The sequence below is a fragment of the Chiloscyllium plagiosum genome, unplaced genomic scaffold (assembly GCF_037043375.1).
Source record: "Chiloscyllium plagiosum isolate Xiang-an unplaced genomic scaffold, Cpla_swu_hap1 HiC_scaffold_23, whole genome shotgun sequence".
In the NCBI taxonomy this organism is placed as follows: Eukaryota; Metazoa; Chordata; class Chondrichthyes; order Orectolobiformes; family Hemiscylliidae; genus Chiloscyllium; species Chiloscyllium plagiosum.
In genome coordinates, this window is record NW_028270161.1 from 60,269,926 (window position 1) to 60,283,471 (window position 13,546).

A 13,546-nucleotide genomic window follows, 5' to 3' on the forward strand; every position below is an offset into this window, starting at 1 on the left:
GGTTAGCTCTGCTGCCTCAAAGCGTCAGGGACCTGGATTCAATTTTTGATGATTTCCTCGTGTCTGTGTGGGTGTCCTCCAGGTGCTCTGGTTTCATCCCACAGTCCAAAGATGTGCAGGGTAGGTGGAGTAGCCATGGTAAATACAGGGTTACAGAGATAGGATAGCAAGCTGGGTCTGTGTGGGATCAGTGCAGGCTAGATGGGCTGAATGGCCTCTTTCTGTGCTGTAGGAATTCTATGACTTCTGCTCCTCGATTCTATCCCTCTGGAAATGAATGCTAACATAACGTTTGTTTTCCTAACTGCCAACTGAAGCTTTGTGTTTACCTTAAGAGAATCCTGAACTAGGGCTCCCAAGTCCCCAGTCAGATTTCCAAAGCCTTTTTCCCATTTAGAAAATGGTCTATACCTCTACTCTTCCTACCAAAGTACATAACCGCACAATTTCCAACATTGTATTTCATCTGCCACTGCTTTGCCTACTCTCCTAGCCTGTCCAAATCCTTCTGCAGCCTCCCCACTTCTTCAACCCTCCACCTATCTTTGTGTCATGTACCTCGGTTCCTTTGTCAAGATCATTAATGCATAATGTGAATAGTTGTGGCCCCAACACTGACCCCACTAGTCACTGGCTAGCATCCTGAAAAAGATTCCTTTAACCTGACTCTCTGCCTTCTGCCAGTCAGCCAATCCTTTATCCATGCCAGTACCTTGTCCTCAATACCAAGAACTCATCTTATTTAGCAGCATCCTGTGCGATGCCTTATCAAAGGCCTTCTGGAAATCCAAATAGATTATGTCCACTGACTCGCCTTTGTCTAATTTACTTGTAACCTCCTCAAAGAATTCTAATGGATTTGTCAGACATGACTTGTCCTTGATGAAGCTGTGCTGACTCAGCACTATTTTACCATGCACTTCCAAGTACTCTGCAATCTCATCCTTAATAATGGTCTCTAAAACCATACTAATGACCAAGGTCAGGCTAACTATCCCATATTTTTCTGTCTTCTGCCTCCCTCCCTTCTTAAACAGTGTTTTACATTGCCGTTTTCTAGTCTGGGACACTCCCTGACTCCAGTGACTGACCACTCTACAATCTGCTCAGCTATCACCTTCAAAGTTCAGAGGTGTAGTCCATCAGGTCTGGGAGATTTATCCACCTTCACACTTTTCAGCACCTTTGCCTTAGTGATGGATGCTGCATTCACCTCTGAGCTTGACTGTCTTGAAGTACTGATATACTACCTTGAGGAACTTCTGCAGAAATGTCCTGCAGTTGAGATGACTGATCTCTAACAACCACAACCATCTTTCTATGTGCCAGCTATGACTCCTACCAGTAAATAGTCTACCCCCAATTCCCATTGACTTCAGTTTTGCTCCTTGATGTCACACTCTGTTGAATGCTGCCTTGATGTCAATGATTGCCACTCTCACCTCCCCTCCTGGAATTCAATTCTTTTGTCCATGTTTGAACCAAGGCTGTAATAAGATCAGGAACTGAGTGGCTCTGGCAGAACCCAGACTGGGCATCACTGAGCAGGTTCTTGCTGAGCAGGTACTACTTGGTTGCACTGTTGATGATGCCTTCCATCACTTTACCGATCATCAGGAGTAGACTGGAAGTGGACGGGTTGGATATGACCTGCTTTTTTGTGGACAGAACATAGCTTCAGTAATTTTCCACATTACTGAAGCTGACAGCTCATTTTCAGGTCTGCCTGGTGCTGCTCCTGGCATGGCCTCCTGCACTCTCCATTGAGCCAAGGTTGATCCCCTGGCTTGATAGTAATGGTTGAGTGGGGGATATAAGGGCCATGAGGTTGCAGGCTCAGTTGACGGCCCATAGGTGTCTCATCAATGTTCGGTCTTGATCTAGATCTATTTGAAGTCTCTTCCATTGTGCACAGTGATAGTGCCACACAACATGTTGGAGGGTATTCTCAATGGGAAGATGGAACTTTATCTCCATTGTACACGGGTCACTCTTACCGATGCTGTTATGGACAGATGCACTTGCTACCGGCAGATTGGTAAGTACATTTTTCCCTCTTATTGGTTCCCTCACCATCTGCCACAGACCCAGTCAAGCAGCTATGTTTTTTAGGACCCGATCAGCTCGATCAGAAGTGCTGCTGCTGAGCTACTCTTGGTGGTGGACATTAAAATTCACCACCCAGCGTTATATTCAGTGCCTTTGCCACTTTTCGTGCTTTCAGCAAGTGTTATTCAACATGGAGGAGTCCTGATTCATCAGCTTAAAGTGGTGGAGGGAGGTTGGTAGCTGTAATTAGCAGGTTTCCCTGCTCCATGTTTGATAACAACTGTGAGACTTTGTAGAGTCCAGAGTCAATGTTAATGACTTCCAGGGCAACTCCCTCCTGACTGAAACTCAGACATCACTGATGATGCTGCTAACTATGAGAATGTTCTGTTACGTCTGAAAATGAACTTACTAACGAAATGTGCATCACGTAAATGAATAAATAAACAAACTGTTGTGGTTATATCAAGGTGGACCTCATAGAATATGAGTTCTCTGATTGGGGCTGTTAAATCGGATCCAATCAGGGAGCCTTGCCTGACAGATATAAACAGAACTGTCCCTGGAGTTGTTAAGGGAGAGGTGGGTGCCACAGGGAGTGGAGTGCATTATTTCCCCCTCCAACTCTATTTTGATTTAGTCCCTGCCCACCCCTTCACTGTTTGATTACACAGCATTGCCCTTTGATGTGAAGGTCACTGCTTGTCACTGGCCACTCAGGTGTTTCCTTTCTTCCTGGTGGTGGAAACCGAATAAAGATTTGTGCACCTTGTGTCTTTCACTGTGTCCCACACCTGCACACACACAACATGGGTGCTGGGAAAATAATAAGCACTATAGCAGTTAGGCGGTAGTGTGGGGGTTTGTAAAAAAAAGAATAAAAGTGTCAGAGATCCTGTTCACTCTGAAAGCTGGCTCTGACGGAGCTGGATCAGTGTCAAGGACCCGCAAAAAAAACAAAATAAACAGAAGTGTCAGAGTTCTGTTCACTCTGAGAGCTGTCTCTGAGCAAGCTGGACCTGTGTCAAGGGCTCTTTACGTATAAATATAGGGTAGCTGGGTGATGGGATACCAGCCGCTGTGGAGTTATTTCAGTGGTGACAAGAGAAAAGTATGCTCCTGAAGACATTCACTTCATAGAATCCGTACAATATGGAAACAGGCCATTTGGCCCAACAAGTCCACACTGACCTTCCAAAGACGAACTCATCCAGAACCATTCCCCTACACTTACCCCTGAATAATGCACCTAACGTACACATCCCTCAACAGTATGGGCAATTTAGCATAGCCAATTCACCTAACCTGCACACCTTTGGATTGTGGGAGGAAACTGTAGAACCCGAATGAAACCCATGCAGGCACCAGGAGAATGCACAAACAGTCGCCCAAGGAATTAAACCAGGTCCCTGGCATTGTGAGACAGCAGTTCTTACCACTGAGCCACTGCGCCACCCCTTTGATTGGGGTAAGCATTTCTGGCATCATACTGTTATTTGGAAAGGTTGACTCATTCAATCTTGCCATCGAAGACTGGGCCCAGTTTGTGAAAAGAATACTTTATTTTTCACAGGCAAATGACATTGGGGCAAATGAACAGCAATGAGCAATTCTCCTGACAGCTTGTGGACCCATAGCCTTTTCAGTTATTAAGAGCCTAATTTTCCCTGAGACACCAGATACTAAACATTTTCAATAATTGAAGGATTTGGCAAAGGATATTAAGCCTCCTCTAATTCTGGGACACTATCAGTTTTACTTGGCAATTCAAAAACCAGGGGAATCTCTATCGGGATTTTAAATTAGGTCAACAGACAGGCAGAGGTATATGACTTTGGTTTAACCCTTAATAAGATGCTGAGAGTCAGTATGGTATGTGGGATTAATGATATAACCATGCAAAAGTGCCTACTAGCTGCAGCAAGTAGAGCATATGAGTTGCAAGGTATTCCAATGAAAGTGGACTCCCTCACCAGTCCGACTGAGCTTGGGGGACACAACTTGAGTGAAGGGAATTGCACAACCTCACTTAGGACATATCCTGATCAGCCCACAGCAAAACTCCAAAACAAAGCCAAGTCTTGGCCAAACAGTTAAAAAAGTTTCTTCAGGAGCTGGGCCTGCAAGTCATTGTAGTTGCTGTCAGTATGTGGACTCAAGACAGCAAAAGAGTTTCACTAGACCCAAACTAAGTCAGAGAACTGATAGGCTAATATCCAGGAAAGTGTCCAAAAAGGAAAATCCATCTACATCTGGTTTGGAACAGTCAAATTACTTAGCAACATCCAAATTAAAACCAATTACAATAAACATCCAGTTAAATGGTCACCTAGTTCTAATGGACACCAGTGCAGCCGTTTCAATAATCCCAGAACCAGTTTTTTAACAAAATTCACTCTGGACTCCAACTCTTAATTTTACACAAGACCTTGGCTAGACTAAGAATCTATACCAGGAAATCCTTACAGATTAAGGGTACAACTTCAGTTTCGGTCTGAAAAGCACTGAGATAAGTATAAAGATTGGGGCCCAGGCTTGATGGTGTGAAATTGGTTGAGAAAGATTCACCCCCCAACATTTGATTCAACATTTTCAAATAGAAAATGGCCGCCTGAGTGAAGTACTAATTAAATAACTCAACATTTTTGTGGAAGGTTTAAAGGAGTCAAGGCCATCTTGAATGTTCACCAGGAAGCAATTCCATGATTCAGCAAAGTGTCATTGCCTTACAGACAAAAGTAGAGGCAGAAATCAGGAGGCTGGAGAGTAGAAGAATCATCAAACCAGTGTATTTTGTGGAATGGGCAGCTCCAGTCGCACACATTGTGAAATCTGATGGGTCGGTTCACCTATTTGGGATTTTAAACAAACGGTAGGTCCTAGGGAGTGTTGCTGAACAAAGAGACCTTGGAGTCGCAGGTAGATAGGATAGTGAAGAAGGTGTTTGGTATGCTTTCCTTTATTGGTCAGAGTATTGAGTACAGGAGTTGGGAGGTCAAGTTGCGACTGTACAGGACATTGGTTAGGCCACTGTTGGAATATTGCATGCAATTCTGGTCTCCTTCCTATCGGAAAGATGTTGTGAAACTTGAAAGGGTTCAGAAAAGATTTACAAGGGTTGGAGGATCTGAGCTATAGGAAGAGGCTGAACAGGCTGGGGCTGTTTTCCCTGGAGCGTTGGACGTTCAGGGGTGACCTTATAAAGGTCTATAAAATTATGAGGTGCATGAATAGGGTAAATGGGCAAAGTCTTTTCCCTGGGGTCGGGGAGTCCAGAACTAGAGGGCATAGGTTTTGGGTGAGAGGGAAAGATATAAAAGAGACCTAAGGGTCAACTTTTTTCACGCAGAGGGTGGTACGTGTATGGAATGAGCTGCCAGAGGAAGTGGTGGAGGCTGGTACAATGGCAACATTTAAGAGGCATTTGGATGGGTGTATGAATAGGAAGTGTTTGGAGGGATATGGGCCTGGTGCTGGCAGGTGGGACTAGATTTGATTGGGATATCTGGTCGGCATTTATGGGTTGGACCAAAGGGTCTGTTTCCATGCTGTACATCCCTATGACTCTATGACTATGACTTTTTGTAGCTGGATAAATACCCAATCCCTGGTATAAATGATTTATATACGCAACGCTGGCAGGGGTGCTGTCCTTCATGAAGCTGGACATGAATCATTCGTACTTGCAATGGTAATTAGATGATTATTCCCAGTATATGAGACTGGCGTTTGGGGGATCATCAGCTTGTACAATTTTTCAGCAAACAATAGAGAACATTTTATAAGGTCTACCCCATGTAACCATTCATCTAGATGATGTGCTAATAACAGAGAAAACCAATAAGGAGCACTAAGAGAACTTGGACATAGTCTTTGGACTTTTCTCCCATGTGGACATACACCTCAGAAAGGAACAATGTCTATTCCAGGCACCGCAAGTGACCTACTCGAGCTTCAGAGCTATAGGAAGAGGCTGAACAGGCTGGGGCTGTTTTGGGGCTGAACAGGCTGGGGATGTAAGGCTGGGTTACATCCATCCGAAGGTAAAGAGAGGGCAGTCAAAGGTGCCCTGGTTCCCATATCTATACCAGAGTGTAGGTGTTTCCTTAGGCTGGTGAATTTTTACTGAGTGTCCTACATAATCCAACCTCTATCACCTTTGCATCAACTCTTAAAAAAGGGTCAGCCTTGGATATGGTCATGTAGCCAAGCCATAGCTTTCAGGAAAGTGGCGAAACAGCTAAGGTGTTGACACACTATGATAGCAGGTGAAATCTGGTATTGACATGTGATGCCTCCCAGGTTGCTATCGGGGCAGTATTAGATCACAAGTGGCTTGATGAACACCCAATAGCACGTGTATTTAGGACTTTGGATAATGCAGAGTTTCAGTATGCCCAGATAGAGAAGGAAAGTTTGACTGAGACCTACCCCCCTTTGACTTTCAGACAATGCCATTTGCTTGAAGCAAGTGCAGAGTGTTTGCTGTGTATGCTGCTGGGGCATAGTACAGTTAAGAGTCAGGGAGTGAATATGTTGCTGTACCAGGAAGCAGTACAGCAACATATTCACTCCCTGACTGAATACTCCTGACAGCCATGATAAGATTTTTGGCTTTGCATCTGCACTAAAAATCAAGACTGAAATACTGTGCACCTGTAGCTCCAGCTGAGGTGGTACGCTGAGGAGGCACCCTCTCCAATTTCTTGTTGCAAATTTTCAGTATCTAGTTTCTATTTGCCTATTGGTAGGTTGGGAACCAAAGCTGCATATTAAGTCAGGTGAGATTAGGAAGTAACAGAGATGATAATGAGTTTAGATCCTCTTTAATAGGCCTCTTGCTACTCATTAGCAAGAATCTCATCTCAGCATCTGGGATTGTCTGGAAATTGTGATTTATTGATCCTGACTTTGTGAGAGTTCTTGCATGACTTCCCACATGATTCTCCCACACTTCCCATTGTATCCCATGTCATCCCAGTCTGGGAATATTCTCCCTGCAGTCTCTATCCAGATTAGTTACCATAGACTTGAAAAGGGAAAATGTAACTTATTTCCATTTGGTGATGGAAAGGTAGAGAATGCAGCTGATGTAGTTCAACCAGATGTTGAAAAGTGTTTAATAAGTTGTCTCACAAGCTGCTTTTGAGTAAGATTCAGGTGTAATGCACATGAGGTTTGGGGCAGATGAGCTGAAGAGAGGTTGGATGTTGAGTCAGCTTTTGTCGGTGTTAGATGTAGAATATTTGGGAAATATGTTAATGACAGAGAGGTAAGAGATTTGGAAAACAGTGAGGGGGAATGTGAAGAACTCCAGGAAGTGACAGCAAATGAGGGTCCTGCCCAGAATGGTGACTGATACCATCTCCTGTGGGGAGTATGTGGTAATGTAATTGCGGAGAGAAAGCGGGAACTGGATTATAAACTTGAAGGAAAGGAACCGAATGTTTCAAGGACAGAGACACCCCAGATTTAAATACATGAAAATGTGACTGTGAACAGTTAAATCCAGAGAAAAGAACAATACGATTGTTTTAAAAACAGAGCGCAGGAATAAAGTGGAAGATGACGTTTATCTTAGCACCCAGATGGAGAACTAAAGTTGTTAATATGATGAATGTGATTTTTGAAGATGCATCATTTCGCATTGCAGAAGGTCTTTCCACACAGATTTAACCGATATTTACATATAGATGTGACAATGTGTCAAAAAGAATTGCAGCTTGATTGAAATGTTATTGTTCTGCCTATCAGTTTATATTTTGTATCAAATTCACCATGCTGTTAACCATTGGATTTGAGTCCCAGTCCGGAGACTTGGTTAGATAACCCGATGTAATACTGGCGGAATGCTGCCCTGTTGGGATGTGCTGTCTTTTAGTTGCGAGATTAAGCCAATCTTCCGTCTCAAGCGAAGGGCAGCATGGTGGCACAGTGGTTAGCACTGCTGCCTCACAGCACTAATAGCCTGGGTTTGATTCCACCCTCAGGGACTGTCTGTGTGTAGTTTGCACATTCTCTTCATGCCTGCGTGGGTTTCCTCCCACAGTCCAAAGATATGCAGGTTAGGTGGATCAGTTATGCCCATAGTATCCAGGGGTGTGCAGGTTAGGTGGGTTATCCATGGGAAATGCGGGGTGGGGGGTGGGGGGTCTAGGTGGAATGCTATCTGGAGGGTCAATGTGGACACGATGGGTTGCATGGCTAGTTTCTACACTGTAGGGATTCTATGAATGTAATGATCCCACTGTGCACTTTCAAAGAGAGCTGGAAAGGTCACCACAAAGTCTATGGAATAGTCTTGGGTAGGACGAAGCTAATATTACACAGTTGAATGAACAACAGCTAGGCAGCGATTGTGTTTGGATTGCAAAAGTGTTGTGTTGGAGGTTTGTAGAGGTGGTTATAGGATTCAAGTTTGGGGAAGGCGATGCAAGGGGGAAAGATGCCCAGGACATATGGGACCCAAGGAGACATTGTGGTACCTGGAGACAATGAAGGAATTTCTGGTTCCAGCTCCTATTGTAGGAAAACTGCAAGAGCTTCACCACTCACAGCTCGGGTTAAAACAGTGGAACTCCTTCAGATCTTAGAGCAAGTCAGTGGGTGTTCCAGCTTCTGAGCAGATTTATATTGTAACCTGGAGGAGGACAGGACTGAGGTAGGGAGCCAGGTAACTTGCTGAGACTTTCTATATGTGAACTTTGACACTCAAGCTGACACTTGGCTGAATGCTCTCCAACAACTGGTCACATTTCTGTTCCTTTACTCAATCAGAAACTCAATATTGCACAGATTTGCACAATCATTGAATTCATCACCTGTTGCTCTTATTTAATTAAATTCTTACGTCTCCCGAGCACACAGGAGAGGCTGGGGAAATCTCGCAAAGGATTCATTCGCTGCACATCTTGCAAATAATGAGACCAATATGTTAGTCACTGATACCGTTAATTAGTTTCTAAATTATATCGCTCAGTGTTAAGCAATTTATAACAGCTGCAACTGTGGAGGGCCATTAACGCACAGACTGGTCCCTACTGTGAGGTATAACTCATCCCTGGTGCAGTCTGGGGGCTAAGTGCTGTCTCAGACGGGGTTGGAAGGGCTGAACTTCATATTTCTTTATTTTTCAAATTTATTCCTATGATTCTGTGATTCCTATGATGGCACAAAGGTCTTTATTGCTGGACTTCTTATTTCCTTATATTTCCTATTCTTTTCCTAAAAATTTGTACTTATGAATCTGCATCTAGGTACATTTGTACCTAACATAGCACCATAAGTGGCGATTTGTAAACTTCTCACTGTAGTCATGTGTGTACGTGTGACAATAAACCTAATTTTCATTCTTAATCTGAAATGAGAGCAGCTATCAACACTGTACAATTATACCTCCTCCTCCTCCGTGCTCCTGTTTACACAACAGGTGGCAAGAACTCTTATAATTATAAAATCCCTATGGTGTGGAAGCAGGTCATTTGGCCCATTGAGCTTCCAAAGAGTATCGTGCCCATATCCACTGAAAGAATGTAGGGGAACCTCGATTATCCGAATGAGATGGGCAGGCACTACTTCGTTCGGATAGTCGAGTATTCGGTTAATTGATTAAATGCCTTTCCTCTGGGGCTCGGAGTTTTTAAAGTCTGCTCATCATTAAGCAGACTGCAGCAGCACACAGCACGCGCGCCCCCGCCCCCAGAACCACACCCACGCCCCCGCCCCCAACCCCATCCAACACCGCTCTCCCACCCAACACCCACCACAAACCCCATCCAACACTGCCCCCATCACCGCTCCCCTGCCCCCACTCCAGTCCAACACCGCTCCCCTGCCCCCACTCCCATCCAACACCGCCCCCTCGCCCCCAATCCCGTCCAACACCGTCCCCTCGCCCCCACTCCAATCCAACACAACCCCCACCCCCACTCCTGTCCGGCACCTCCCCCCACCCCCACTCCCGTCCGACACCTCCCCCCACCCCCACTCCCGTCCGACACCGCTCCCCACCCCCACTCCCGTCCGACACCTCCCCCCACCCCCACTCCCGTCCGAAACCTCCCCCCACCCCCACTCCCGTCCGACACCACCCCACACCCCCACTCCCATCCAACACCCCCCCCGCCCTCAACCCCATCCAACACCGCTCTCCCACCCAACCACCACCCCCACTCCCGCCAACACCACCCCCTGACTCCCACGCAAGTCCAACACCGCGCCCCACCCCCACTCCCATTCAACACAGCCCCCTCGCCCCCACTCCCGTCCAACACCGCTCCCCACCCCCACTCCCGTCCGACACCGCCCCCCACCCCCACTCCCATCCAACACCTCCCCAACCCACTCCCATCCAATACCTCCCTCCACCCTCACTCCCATCCAACACCGACCCCCATCCCCACTCTCGTCCAACACCACCCCCCCCCACTCCTGTCCGACACCACCCCCCCATCCCCACTCTCGTCCAACACTTCCCCCCACATCCACTCCCGTCCAACATCGCCCCCCGCCCCCACTCCCGTCCAACACTGCCGTCCATCCCCACACCCGTCCGACACCGCCCCCCCAACCCTCTCCCGTCCGACACCGCCCCCCCAACCCACTCCCGTCTGACACCGCCCTCCACCCCCACTCCCGTCCGACACCTCCCCCCACCACCACTCCCATCCGACTCCGCTCCCCCACCCCCACACCCGTCCGACACCGCCCCCCCAACCCACCCCCGTCTGACACCGCCCTCCACCCCCACTCCCGTCCGACACCTCGCCCCACCCCCACTCCCATCCAACACCGCTCTCCACTTCCACTCCCGTCCAACACCACCCCCCCTCGACCCGCACTCCAGTCCAACACCACTCCCAACTCCCACTCCCGTCCAACGCCGCCCCTCGCCCCCAACCCCATCCAACACCGCTCTCCCACCCAACCCCCACCCCCACTCCCGCCCAACACCGCCCCCTCGACCCCCACTCCCGTCCAACACCGCGCCCCACCCCTACTCCCGTTCAACACCGTCCACCCGACACCCACTCCCGTCCAATAACTCCCCCATCCCCACTCCAGTCCAACACTTCCCCCGCCCCCACTCCCATCCAACACCTCCACCCACCCCCACTCCCGTCCAACACCACCCCCTGCCCCCACTCCGGTCCAACACCGCCCCCACCCCCACTCACGATAAACACCACCCTCCACACCCACTCCCATCCAACACCTCTCCCCACCCCCACTCCTGCCCAACACCACTCCCCGACCCCCACTCCCGTTCAACACAGTCCACCCGACCCCCACTCCCGTCCAATAACTCCCCCCACCCCCACTCCAGTCCAACACCTACACCGCCCCCACTCCCATCCAACACCTCCACCCACCCCCACTCCCGTCCGACACCACCCCTCTCGCCCCCACTCCCGTCCAACATCGCCCCCGACCCACTCCCATCCGACACCGCCCCCCACCCCCACACCAGTCCAACTCCACCCCCACCGCTACTCCCATCCAACACCTCCCCCCACCCCCACTCCCGTCCAACAGCGCCCCCCCGCCCCACTCCCGTCCAACACCACCCCCCTGCCCCCACTCCCGTCCAACACCGCCCCCTCGCCCCTACTCCCGTCCAACACCTCCCCCCACCCCCACTCCTGTCCAACACCGCCCCCCACCCCCACTCCCGTCCAACACCGTCCCCTCGCCCTCACTCCCGTCCAACACCTCCCCCCACCCCCACCCCCGTCCAACACCTCCCCCCCACCCCCACTCCCGTCAAACACAGTCCCCCACCCCCACTCCCGTCCAAACTTGCCCCCGTCCCAAAACCAGTCCAACACCGCCCCCATCACCATCCCCCACCCCAACCCAGTCCAACACCGCCCCCCCCGCCCCCACTCCCGTCCAACACTGCCTCCGTCCCAAACCCAGTCCAACACCACTTCCATCACCGCCCCCCACCCCAACCCCATCCAACACCGCTCTCCCACCGAAACCACCCTCCCCCAAACCTGTACACACATGTCCTTTCTCCGGGGCAGCTGGACTGGACACCAACAACAAGACTGCTACACACACACACAAACACACAGACACCTTTTGACTGCAGCTTCCACCTTTGCCCTGTACAGGACAGATTACCTGGGGAAGGGGGGTTTAGGGTATACGCCTGTGTAGAACTCCAGGGAGAATGTGGGGAGAGAGAGAGGGCGGGAGGTCAGTCATTTGGGGACGGTGCCTGTTTAATCACTGTAAACAAAAGACGCGATCACTGTTGGAAACGTGTCTTTGATGTAATGTTTCTATCGGGACCTTGAGATCTCCTTCGGATAATCTGATTTTCGGATAATTGGTATTCGGATAATCGAAGTTCCGCTGTATTTTTCTGTTAAAAACTTCTGTTGTCACTAAGCATACGTCAGTAAATGTGACAGGTTAGGTAGAAAGAGCAGTTAATAAAGCAGCAATATTCGTGACTCTATTACTAGGGGCATAGGGCACGGTAGCAAGGAAGGCGATGTGTAAAACACTTGTTAGAACTCAGCCAAAGTATTGTGAACAGTTCTGGGCACAACACTTTAGGAAGGAGGTGAATGCTTTGGAGAGAGTAAAGGAGATGTTAACAAGAGTGTTCCAGGATTGAGAAACTTCAATAATGAGGATAGATTTGAGAAGGTGAGTTTATTAACCTTGGAGAAAAGAAGGGTAAGAAAAGAATCACAAATCCCTATAGTAAGGAGGCAGGCCATTCATCCCATCGAGTCCACACCAATCCTCTGAAGAACATCCCACCCAAACCCACCTCCCTATCCTATCCCTGTAACTCCACATTTCCCATGGCTAATTCACCTAACCTGCACTATTGGCAAATTAGATTAGATTAGATTAGATTAGATTAGATTAGATTAGATTCCTTACAGTGTGGAAACAGGCCCTTTGGCCCAACAAGTCCACACCGAAGAGTACCCACCCAGACTCATTTCCCTACGTTTACCCCAACTAATGCACCTAACACAATGGGCAAATTAACATGGCCAATTCACCTAACCTGCACATCTTTGGACTTTTGCTATCTGCAAGTTGAGAGTTATTAATATTAGCACGGCCAATCCACCTAACCTGCACATCTCTGGGAGGAAGCCCACGCAGATATAGGGAGAACGTGCAAACACCACACAGACAGTCACCCAAGGGTGAAATTGAACTTTGGTTTGTGGTGCTGTGAGGCAGCAGTGTTAACCATTGAGCCACTGTGCCACCCCTCAGAAGCTTTGAAGTTTTGAAGAGGGATCATTGAACCTGAAACGTTAATTCTGCTTTCTCTCCACAGATATTGCCAGACCTTCTGAGCTCTTCCAGCAATTTATAATTTGTTGCTGATTTCCAGAATCTGCAGTTTTCTGGGTTTTATTTATGAGTTTAAGTCTGAAGTTGAAAGTTAATTACTGTCTCCAGGAACTTGTACTCCTTATTAAAGTGTGAACCAGCAGAGCTGAGTGTAATTCTTTGA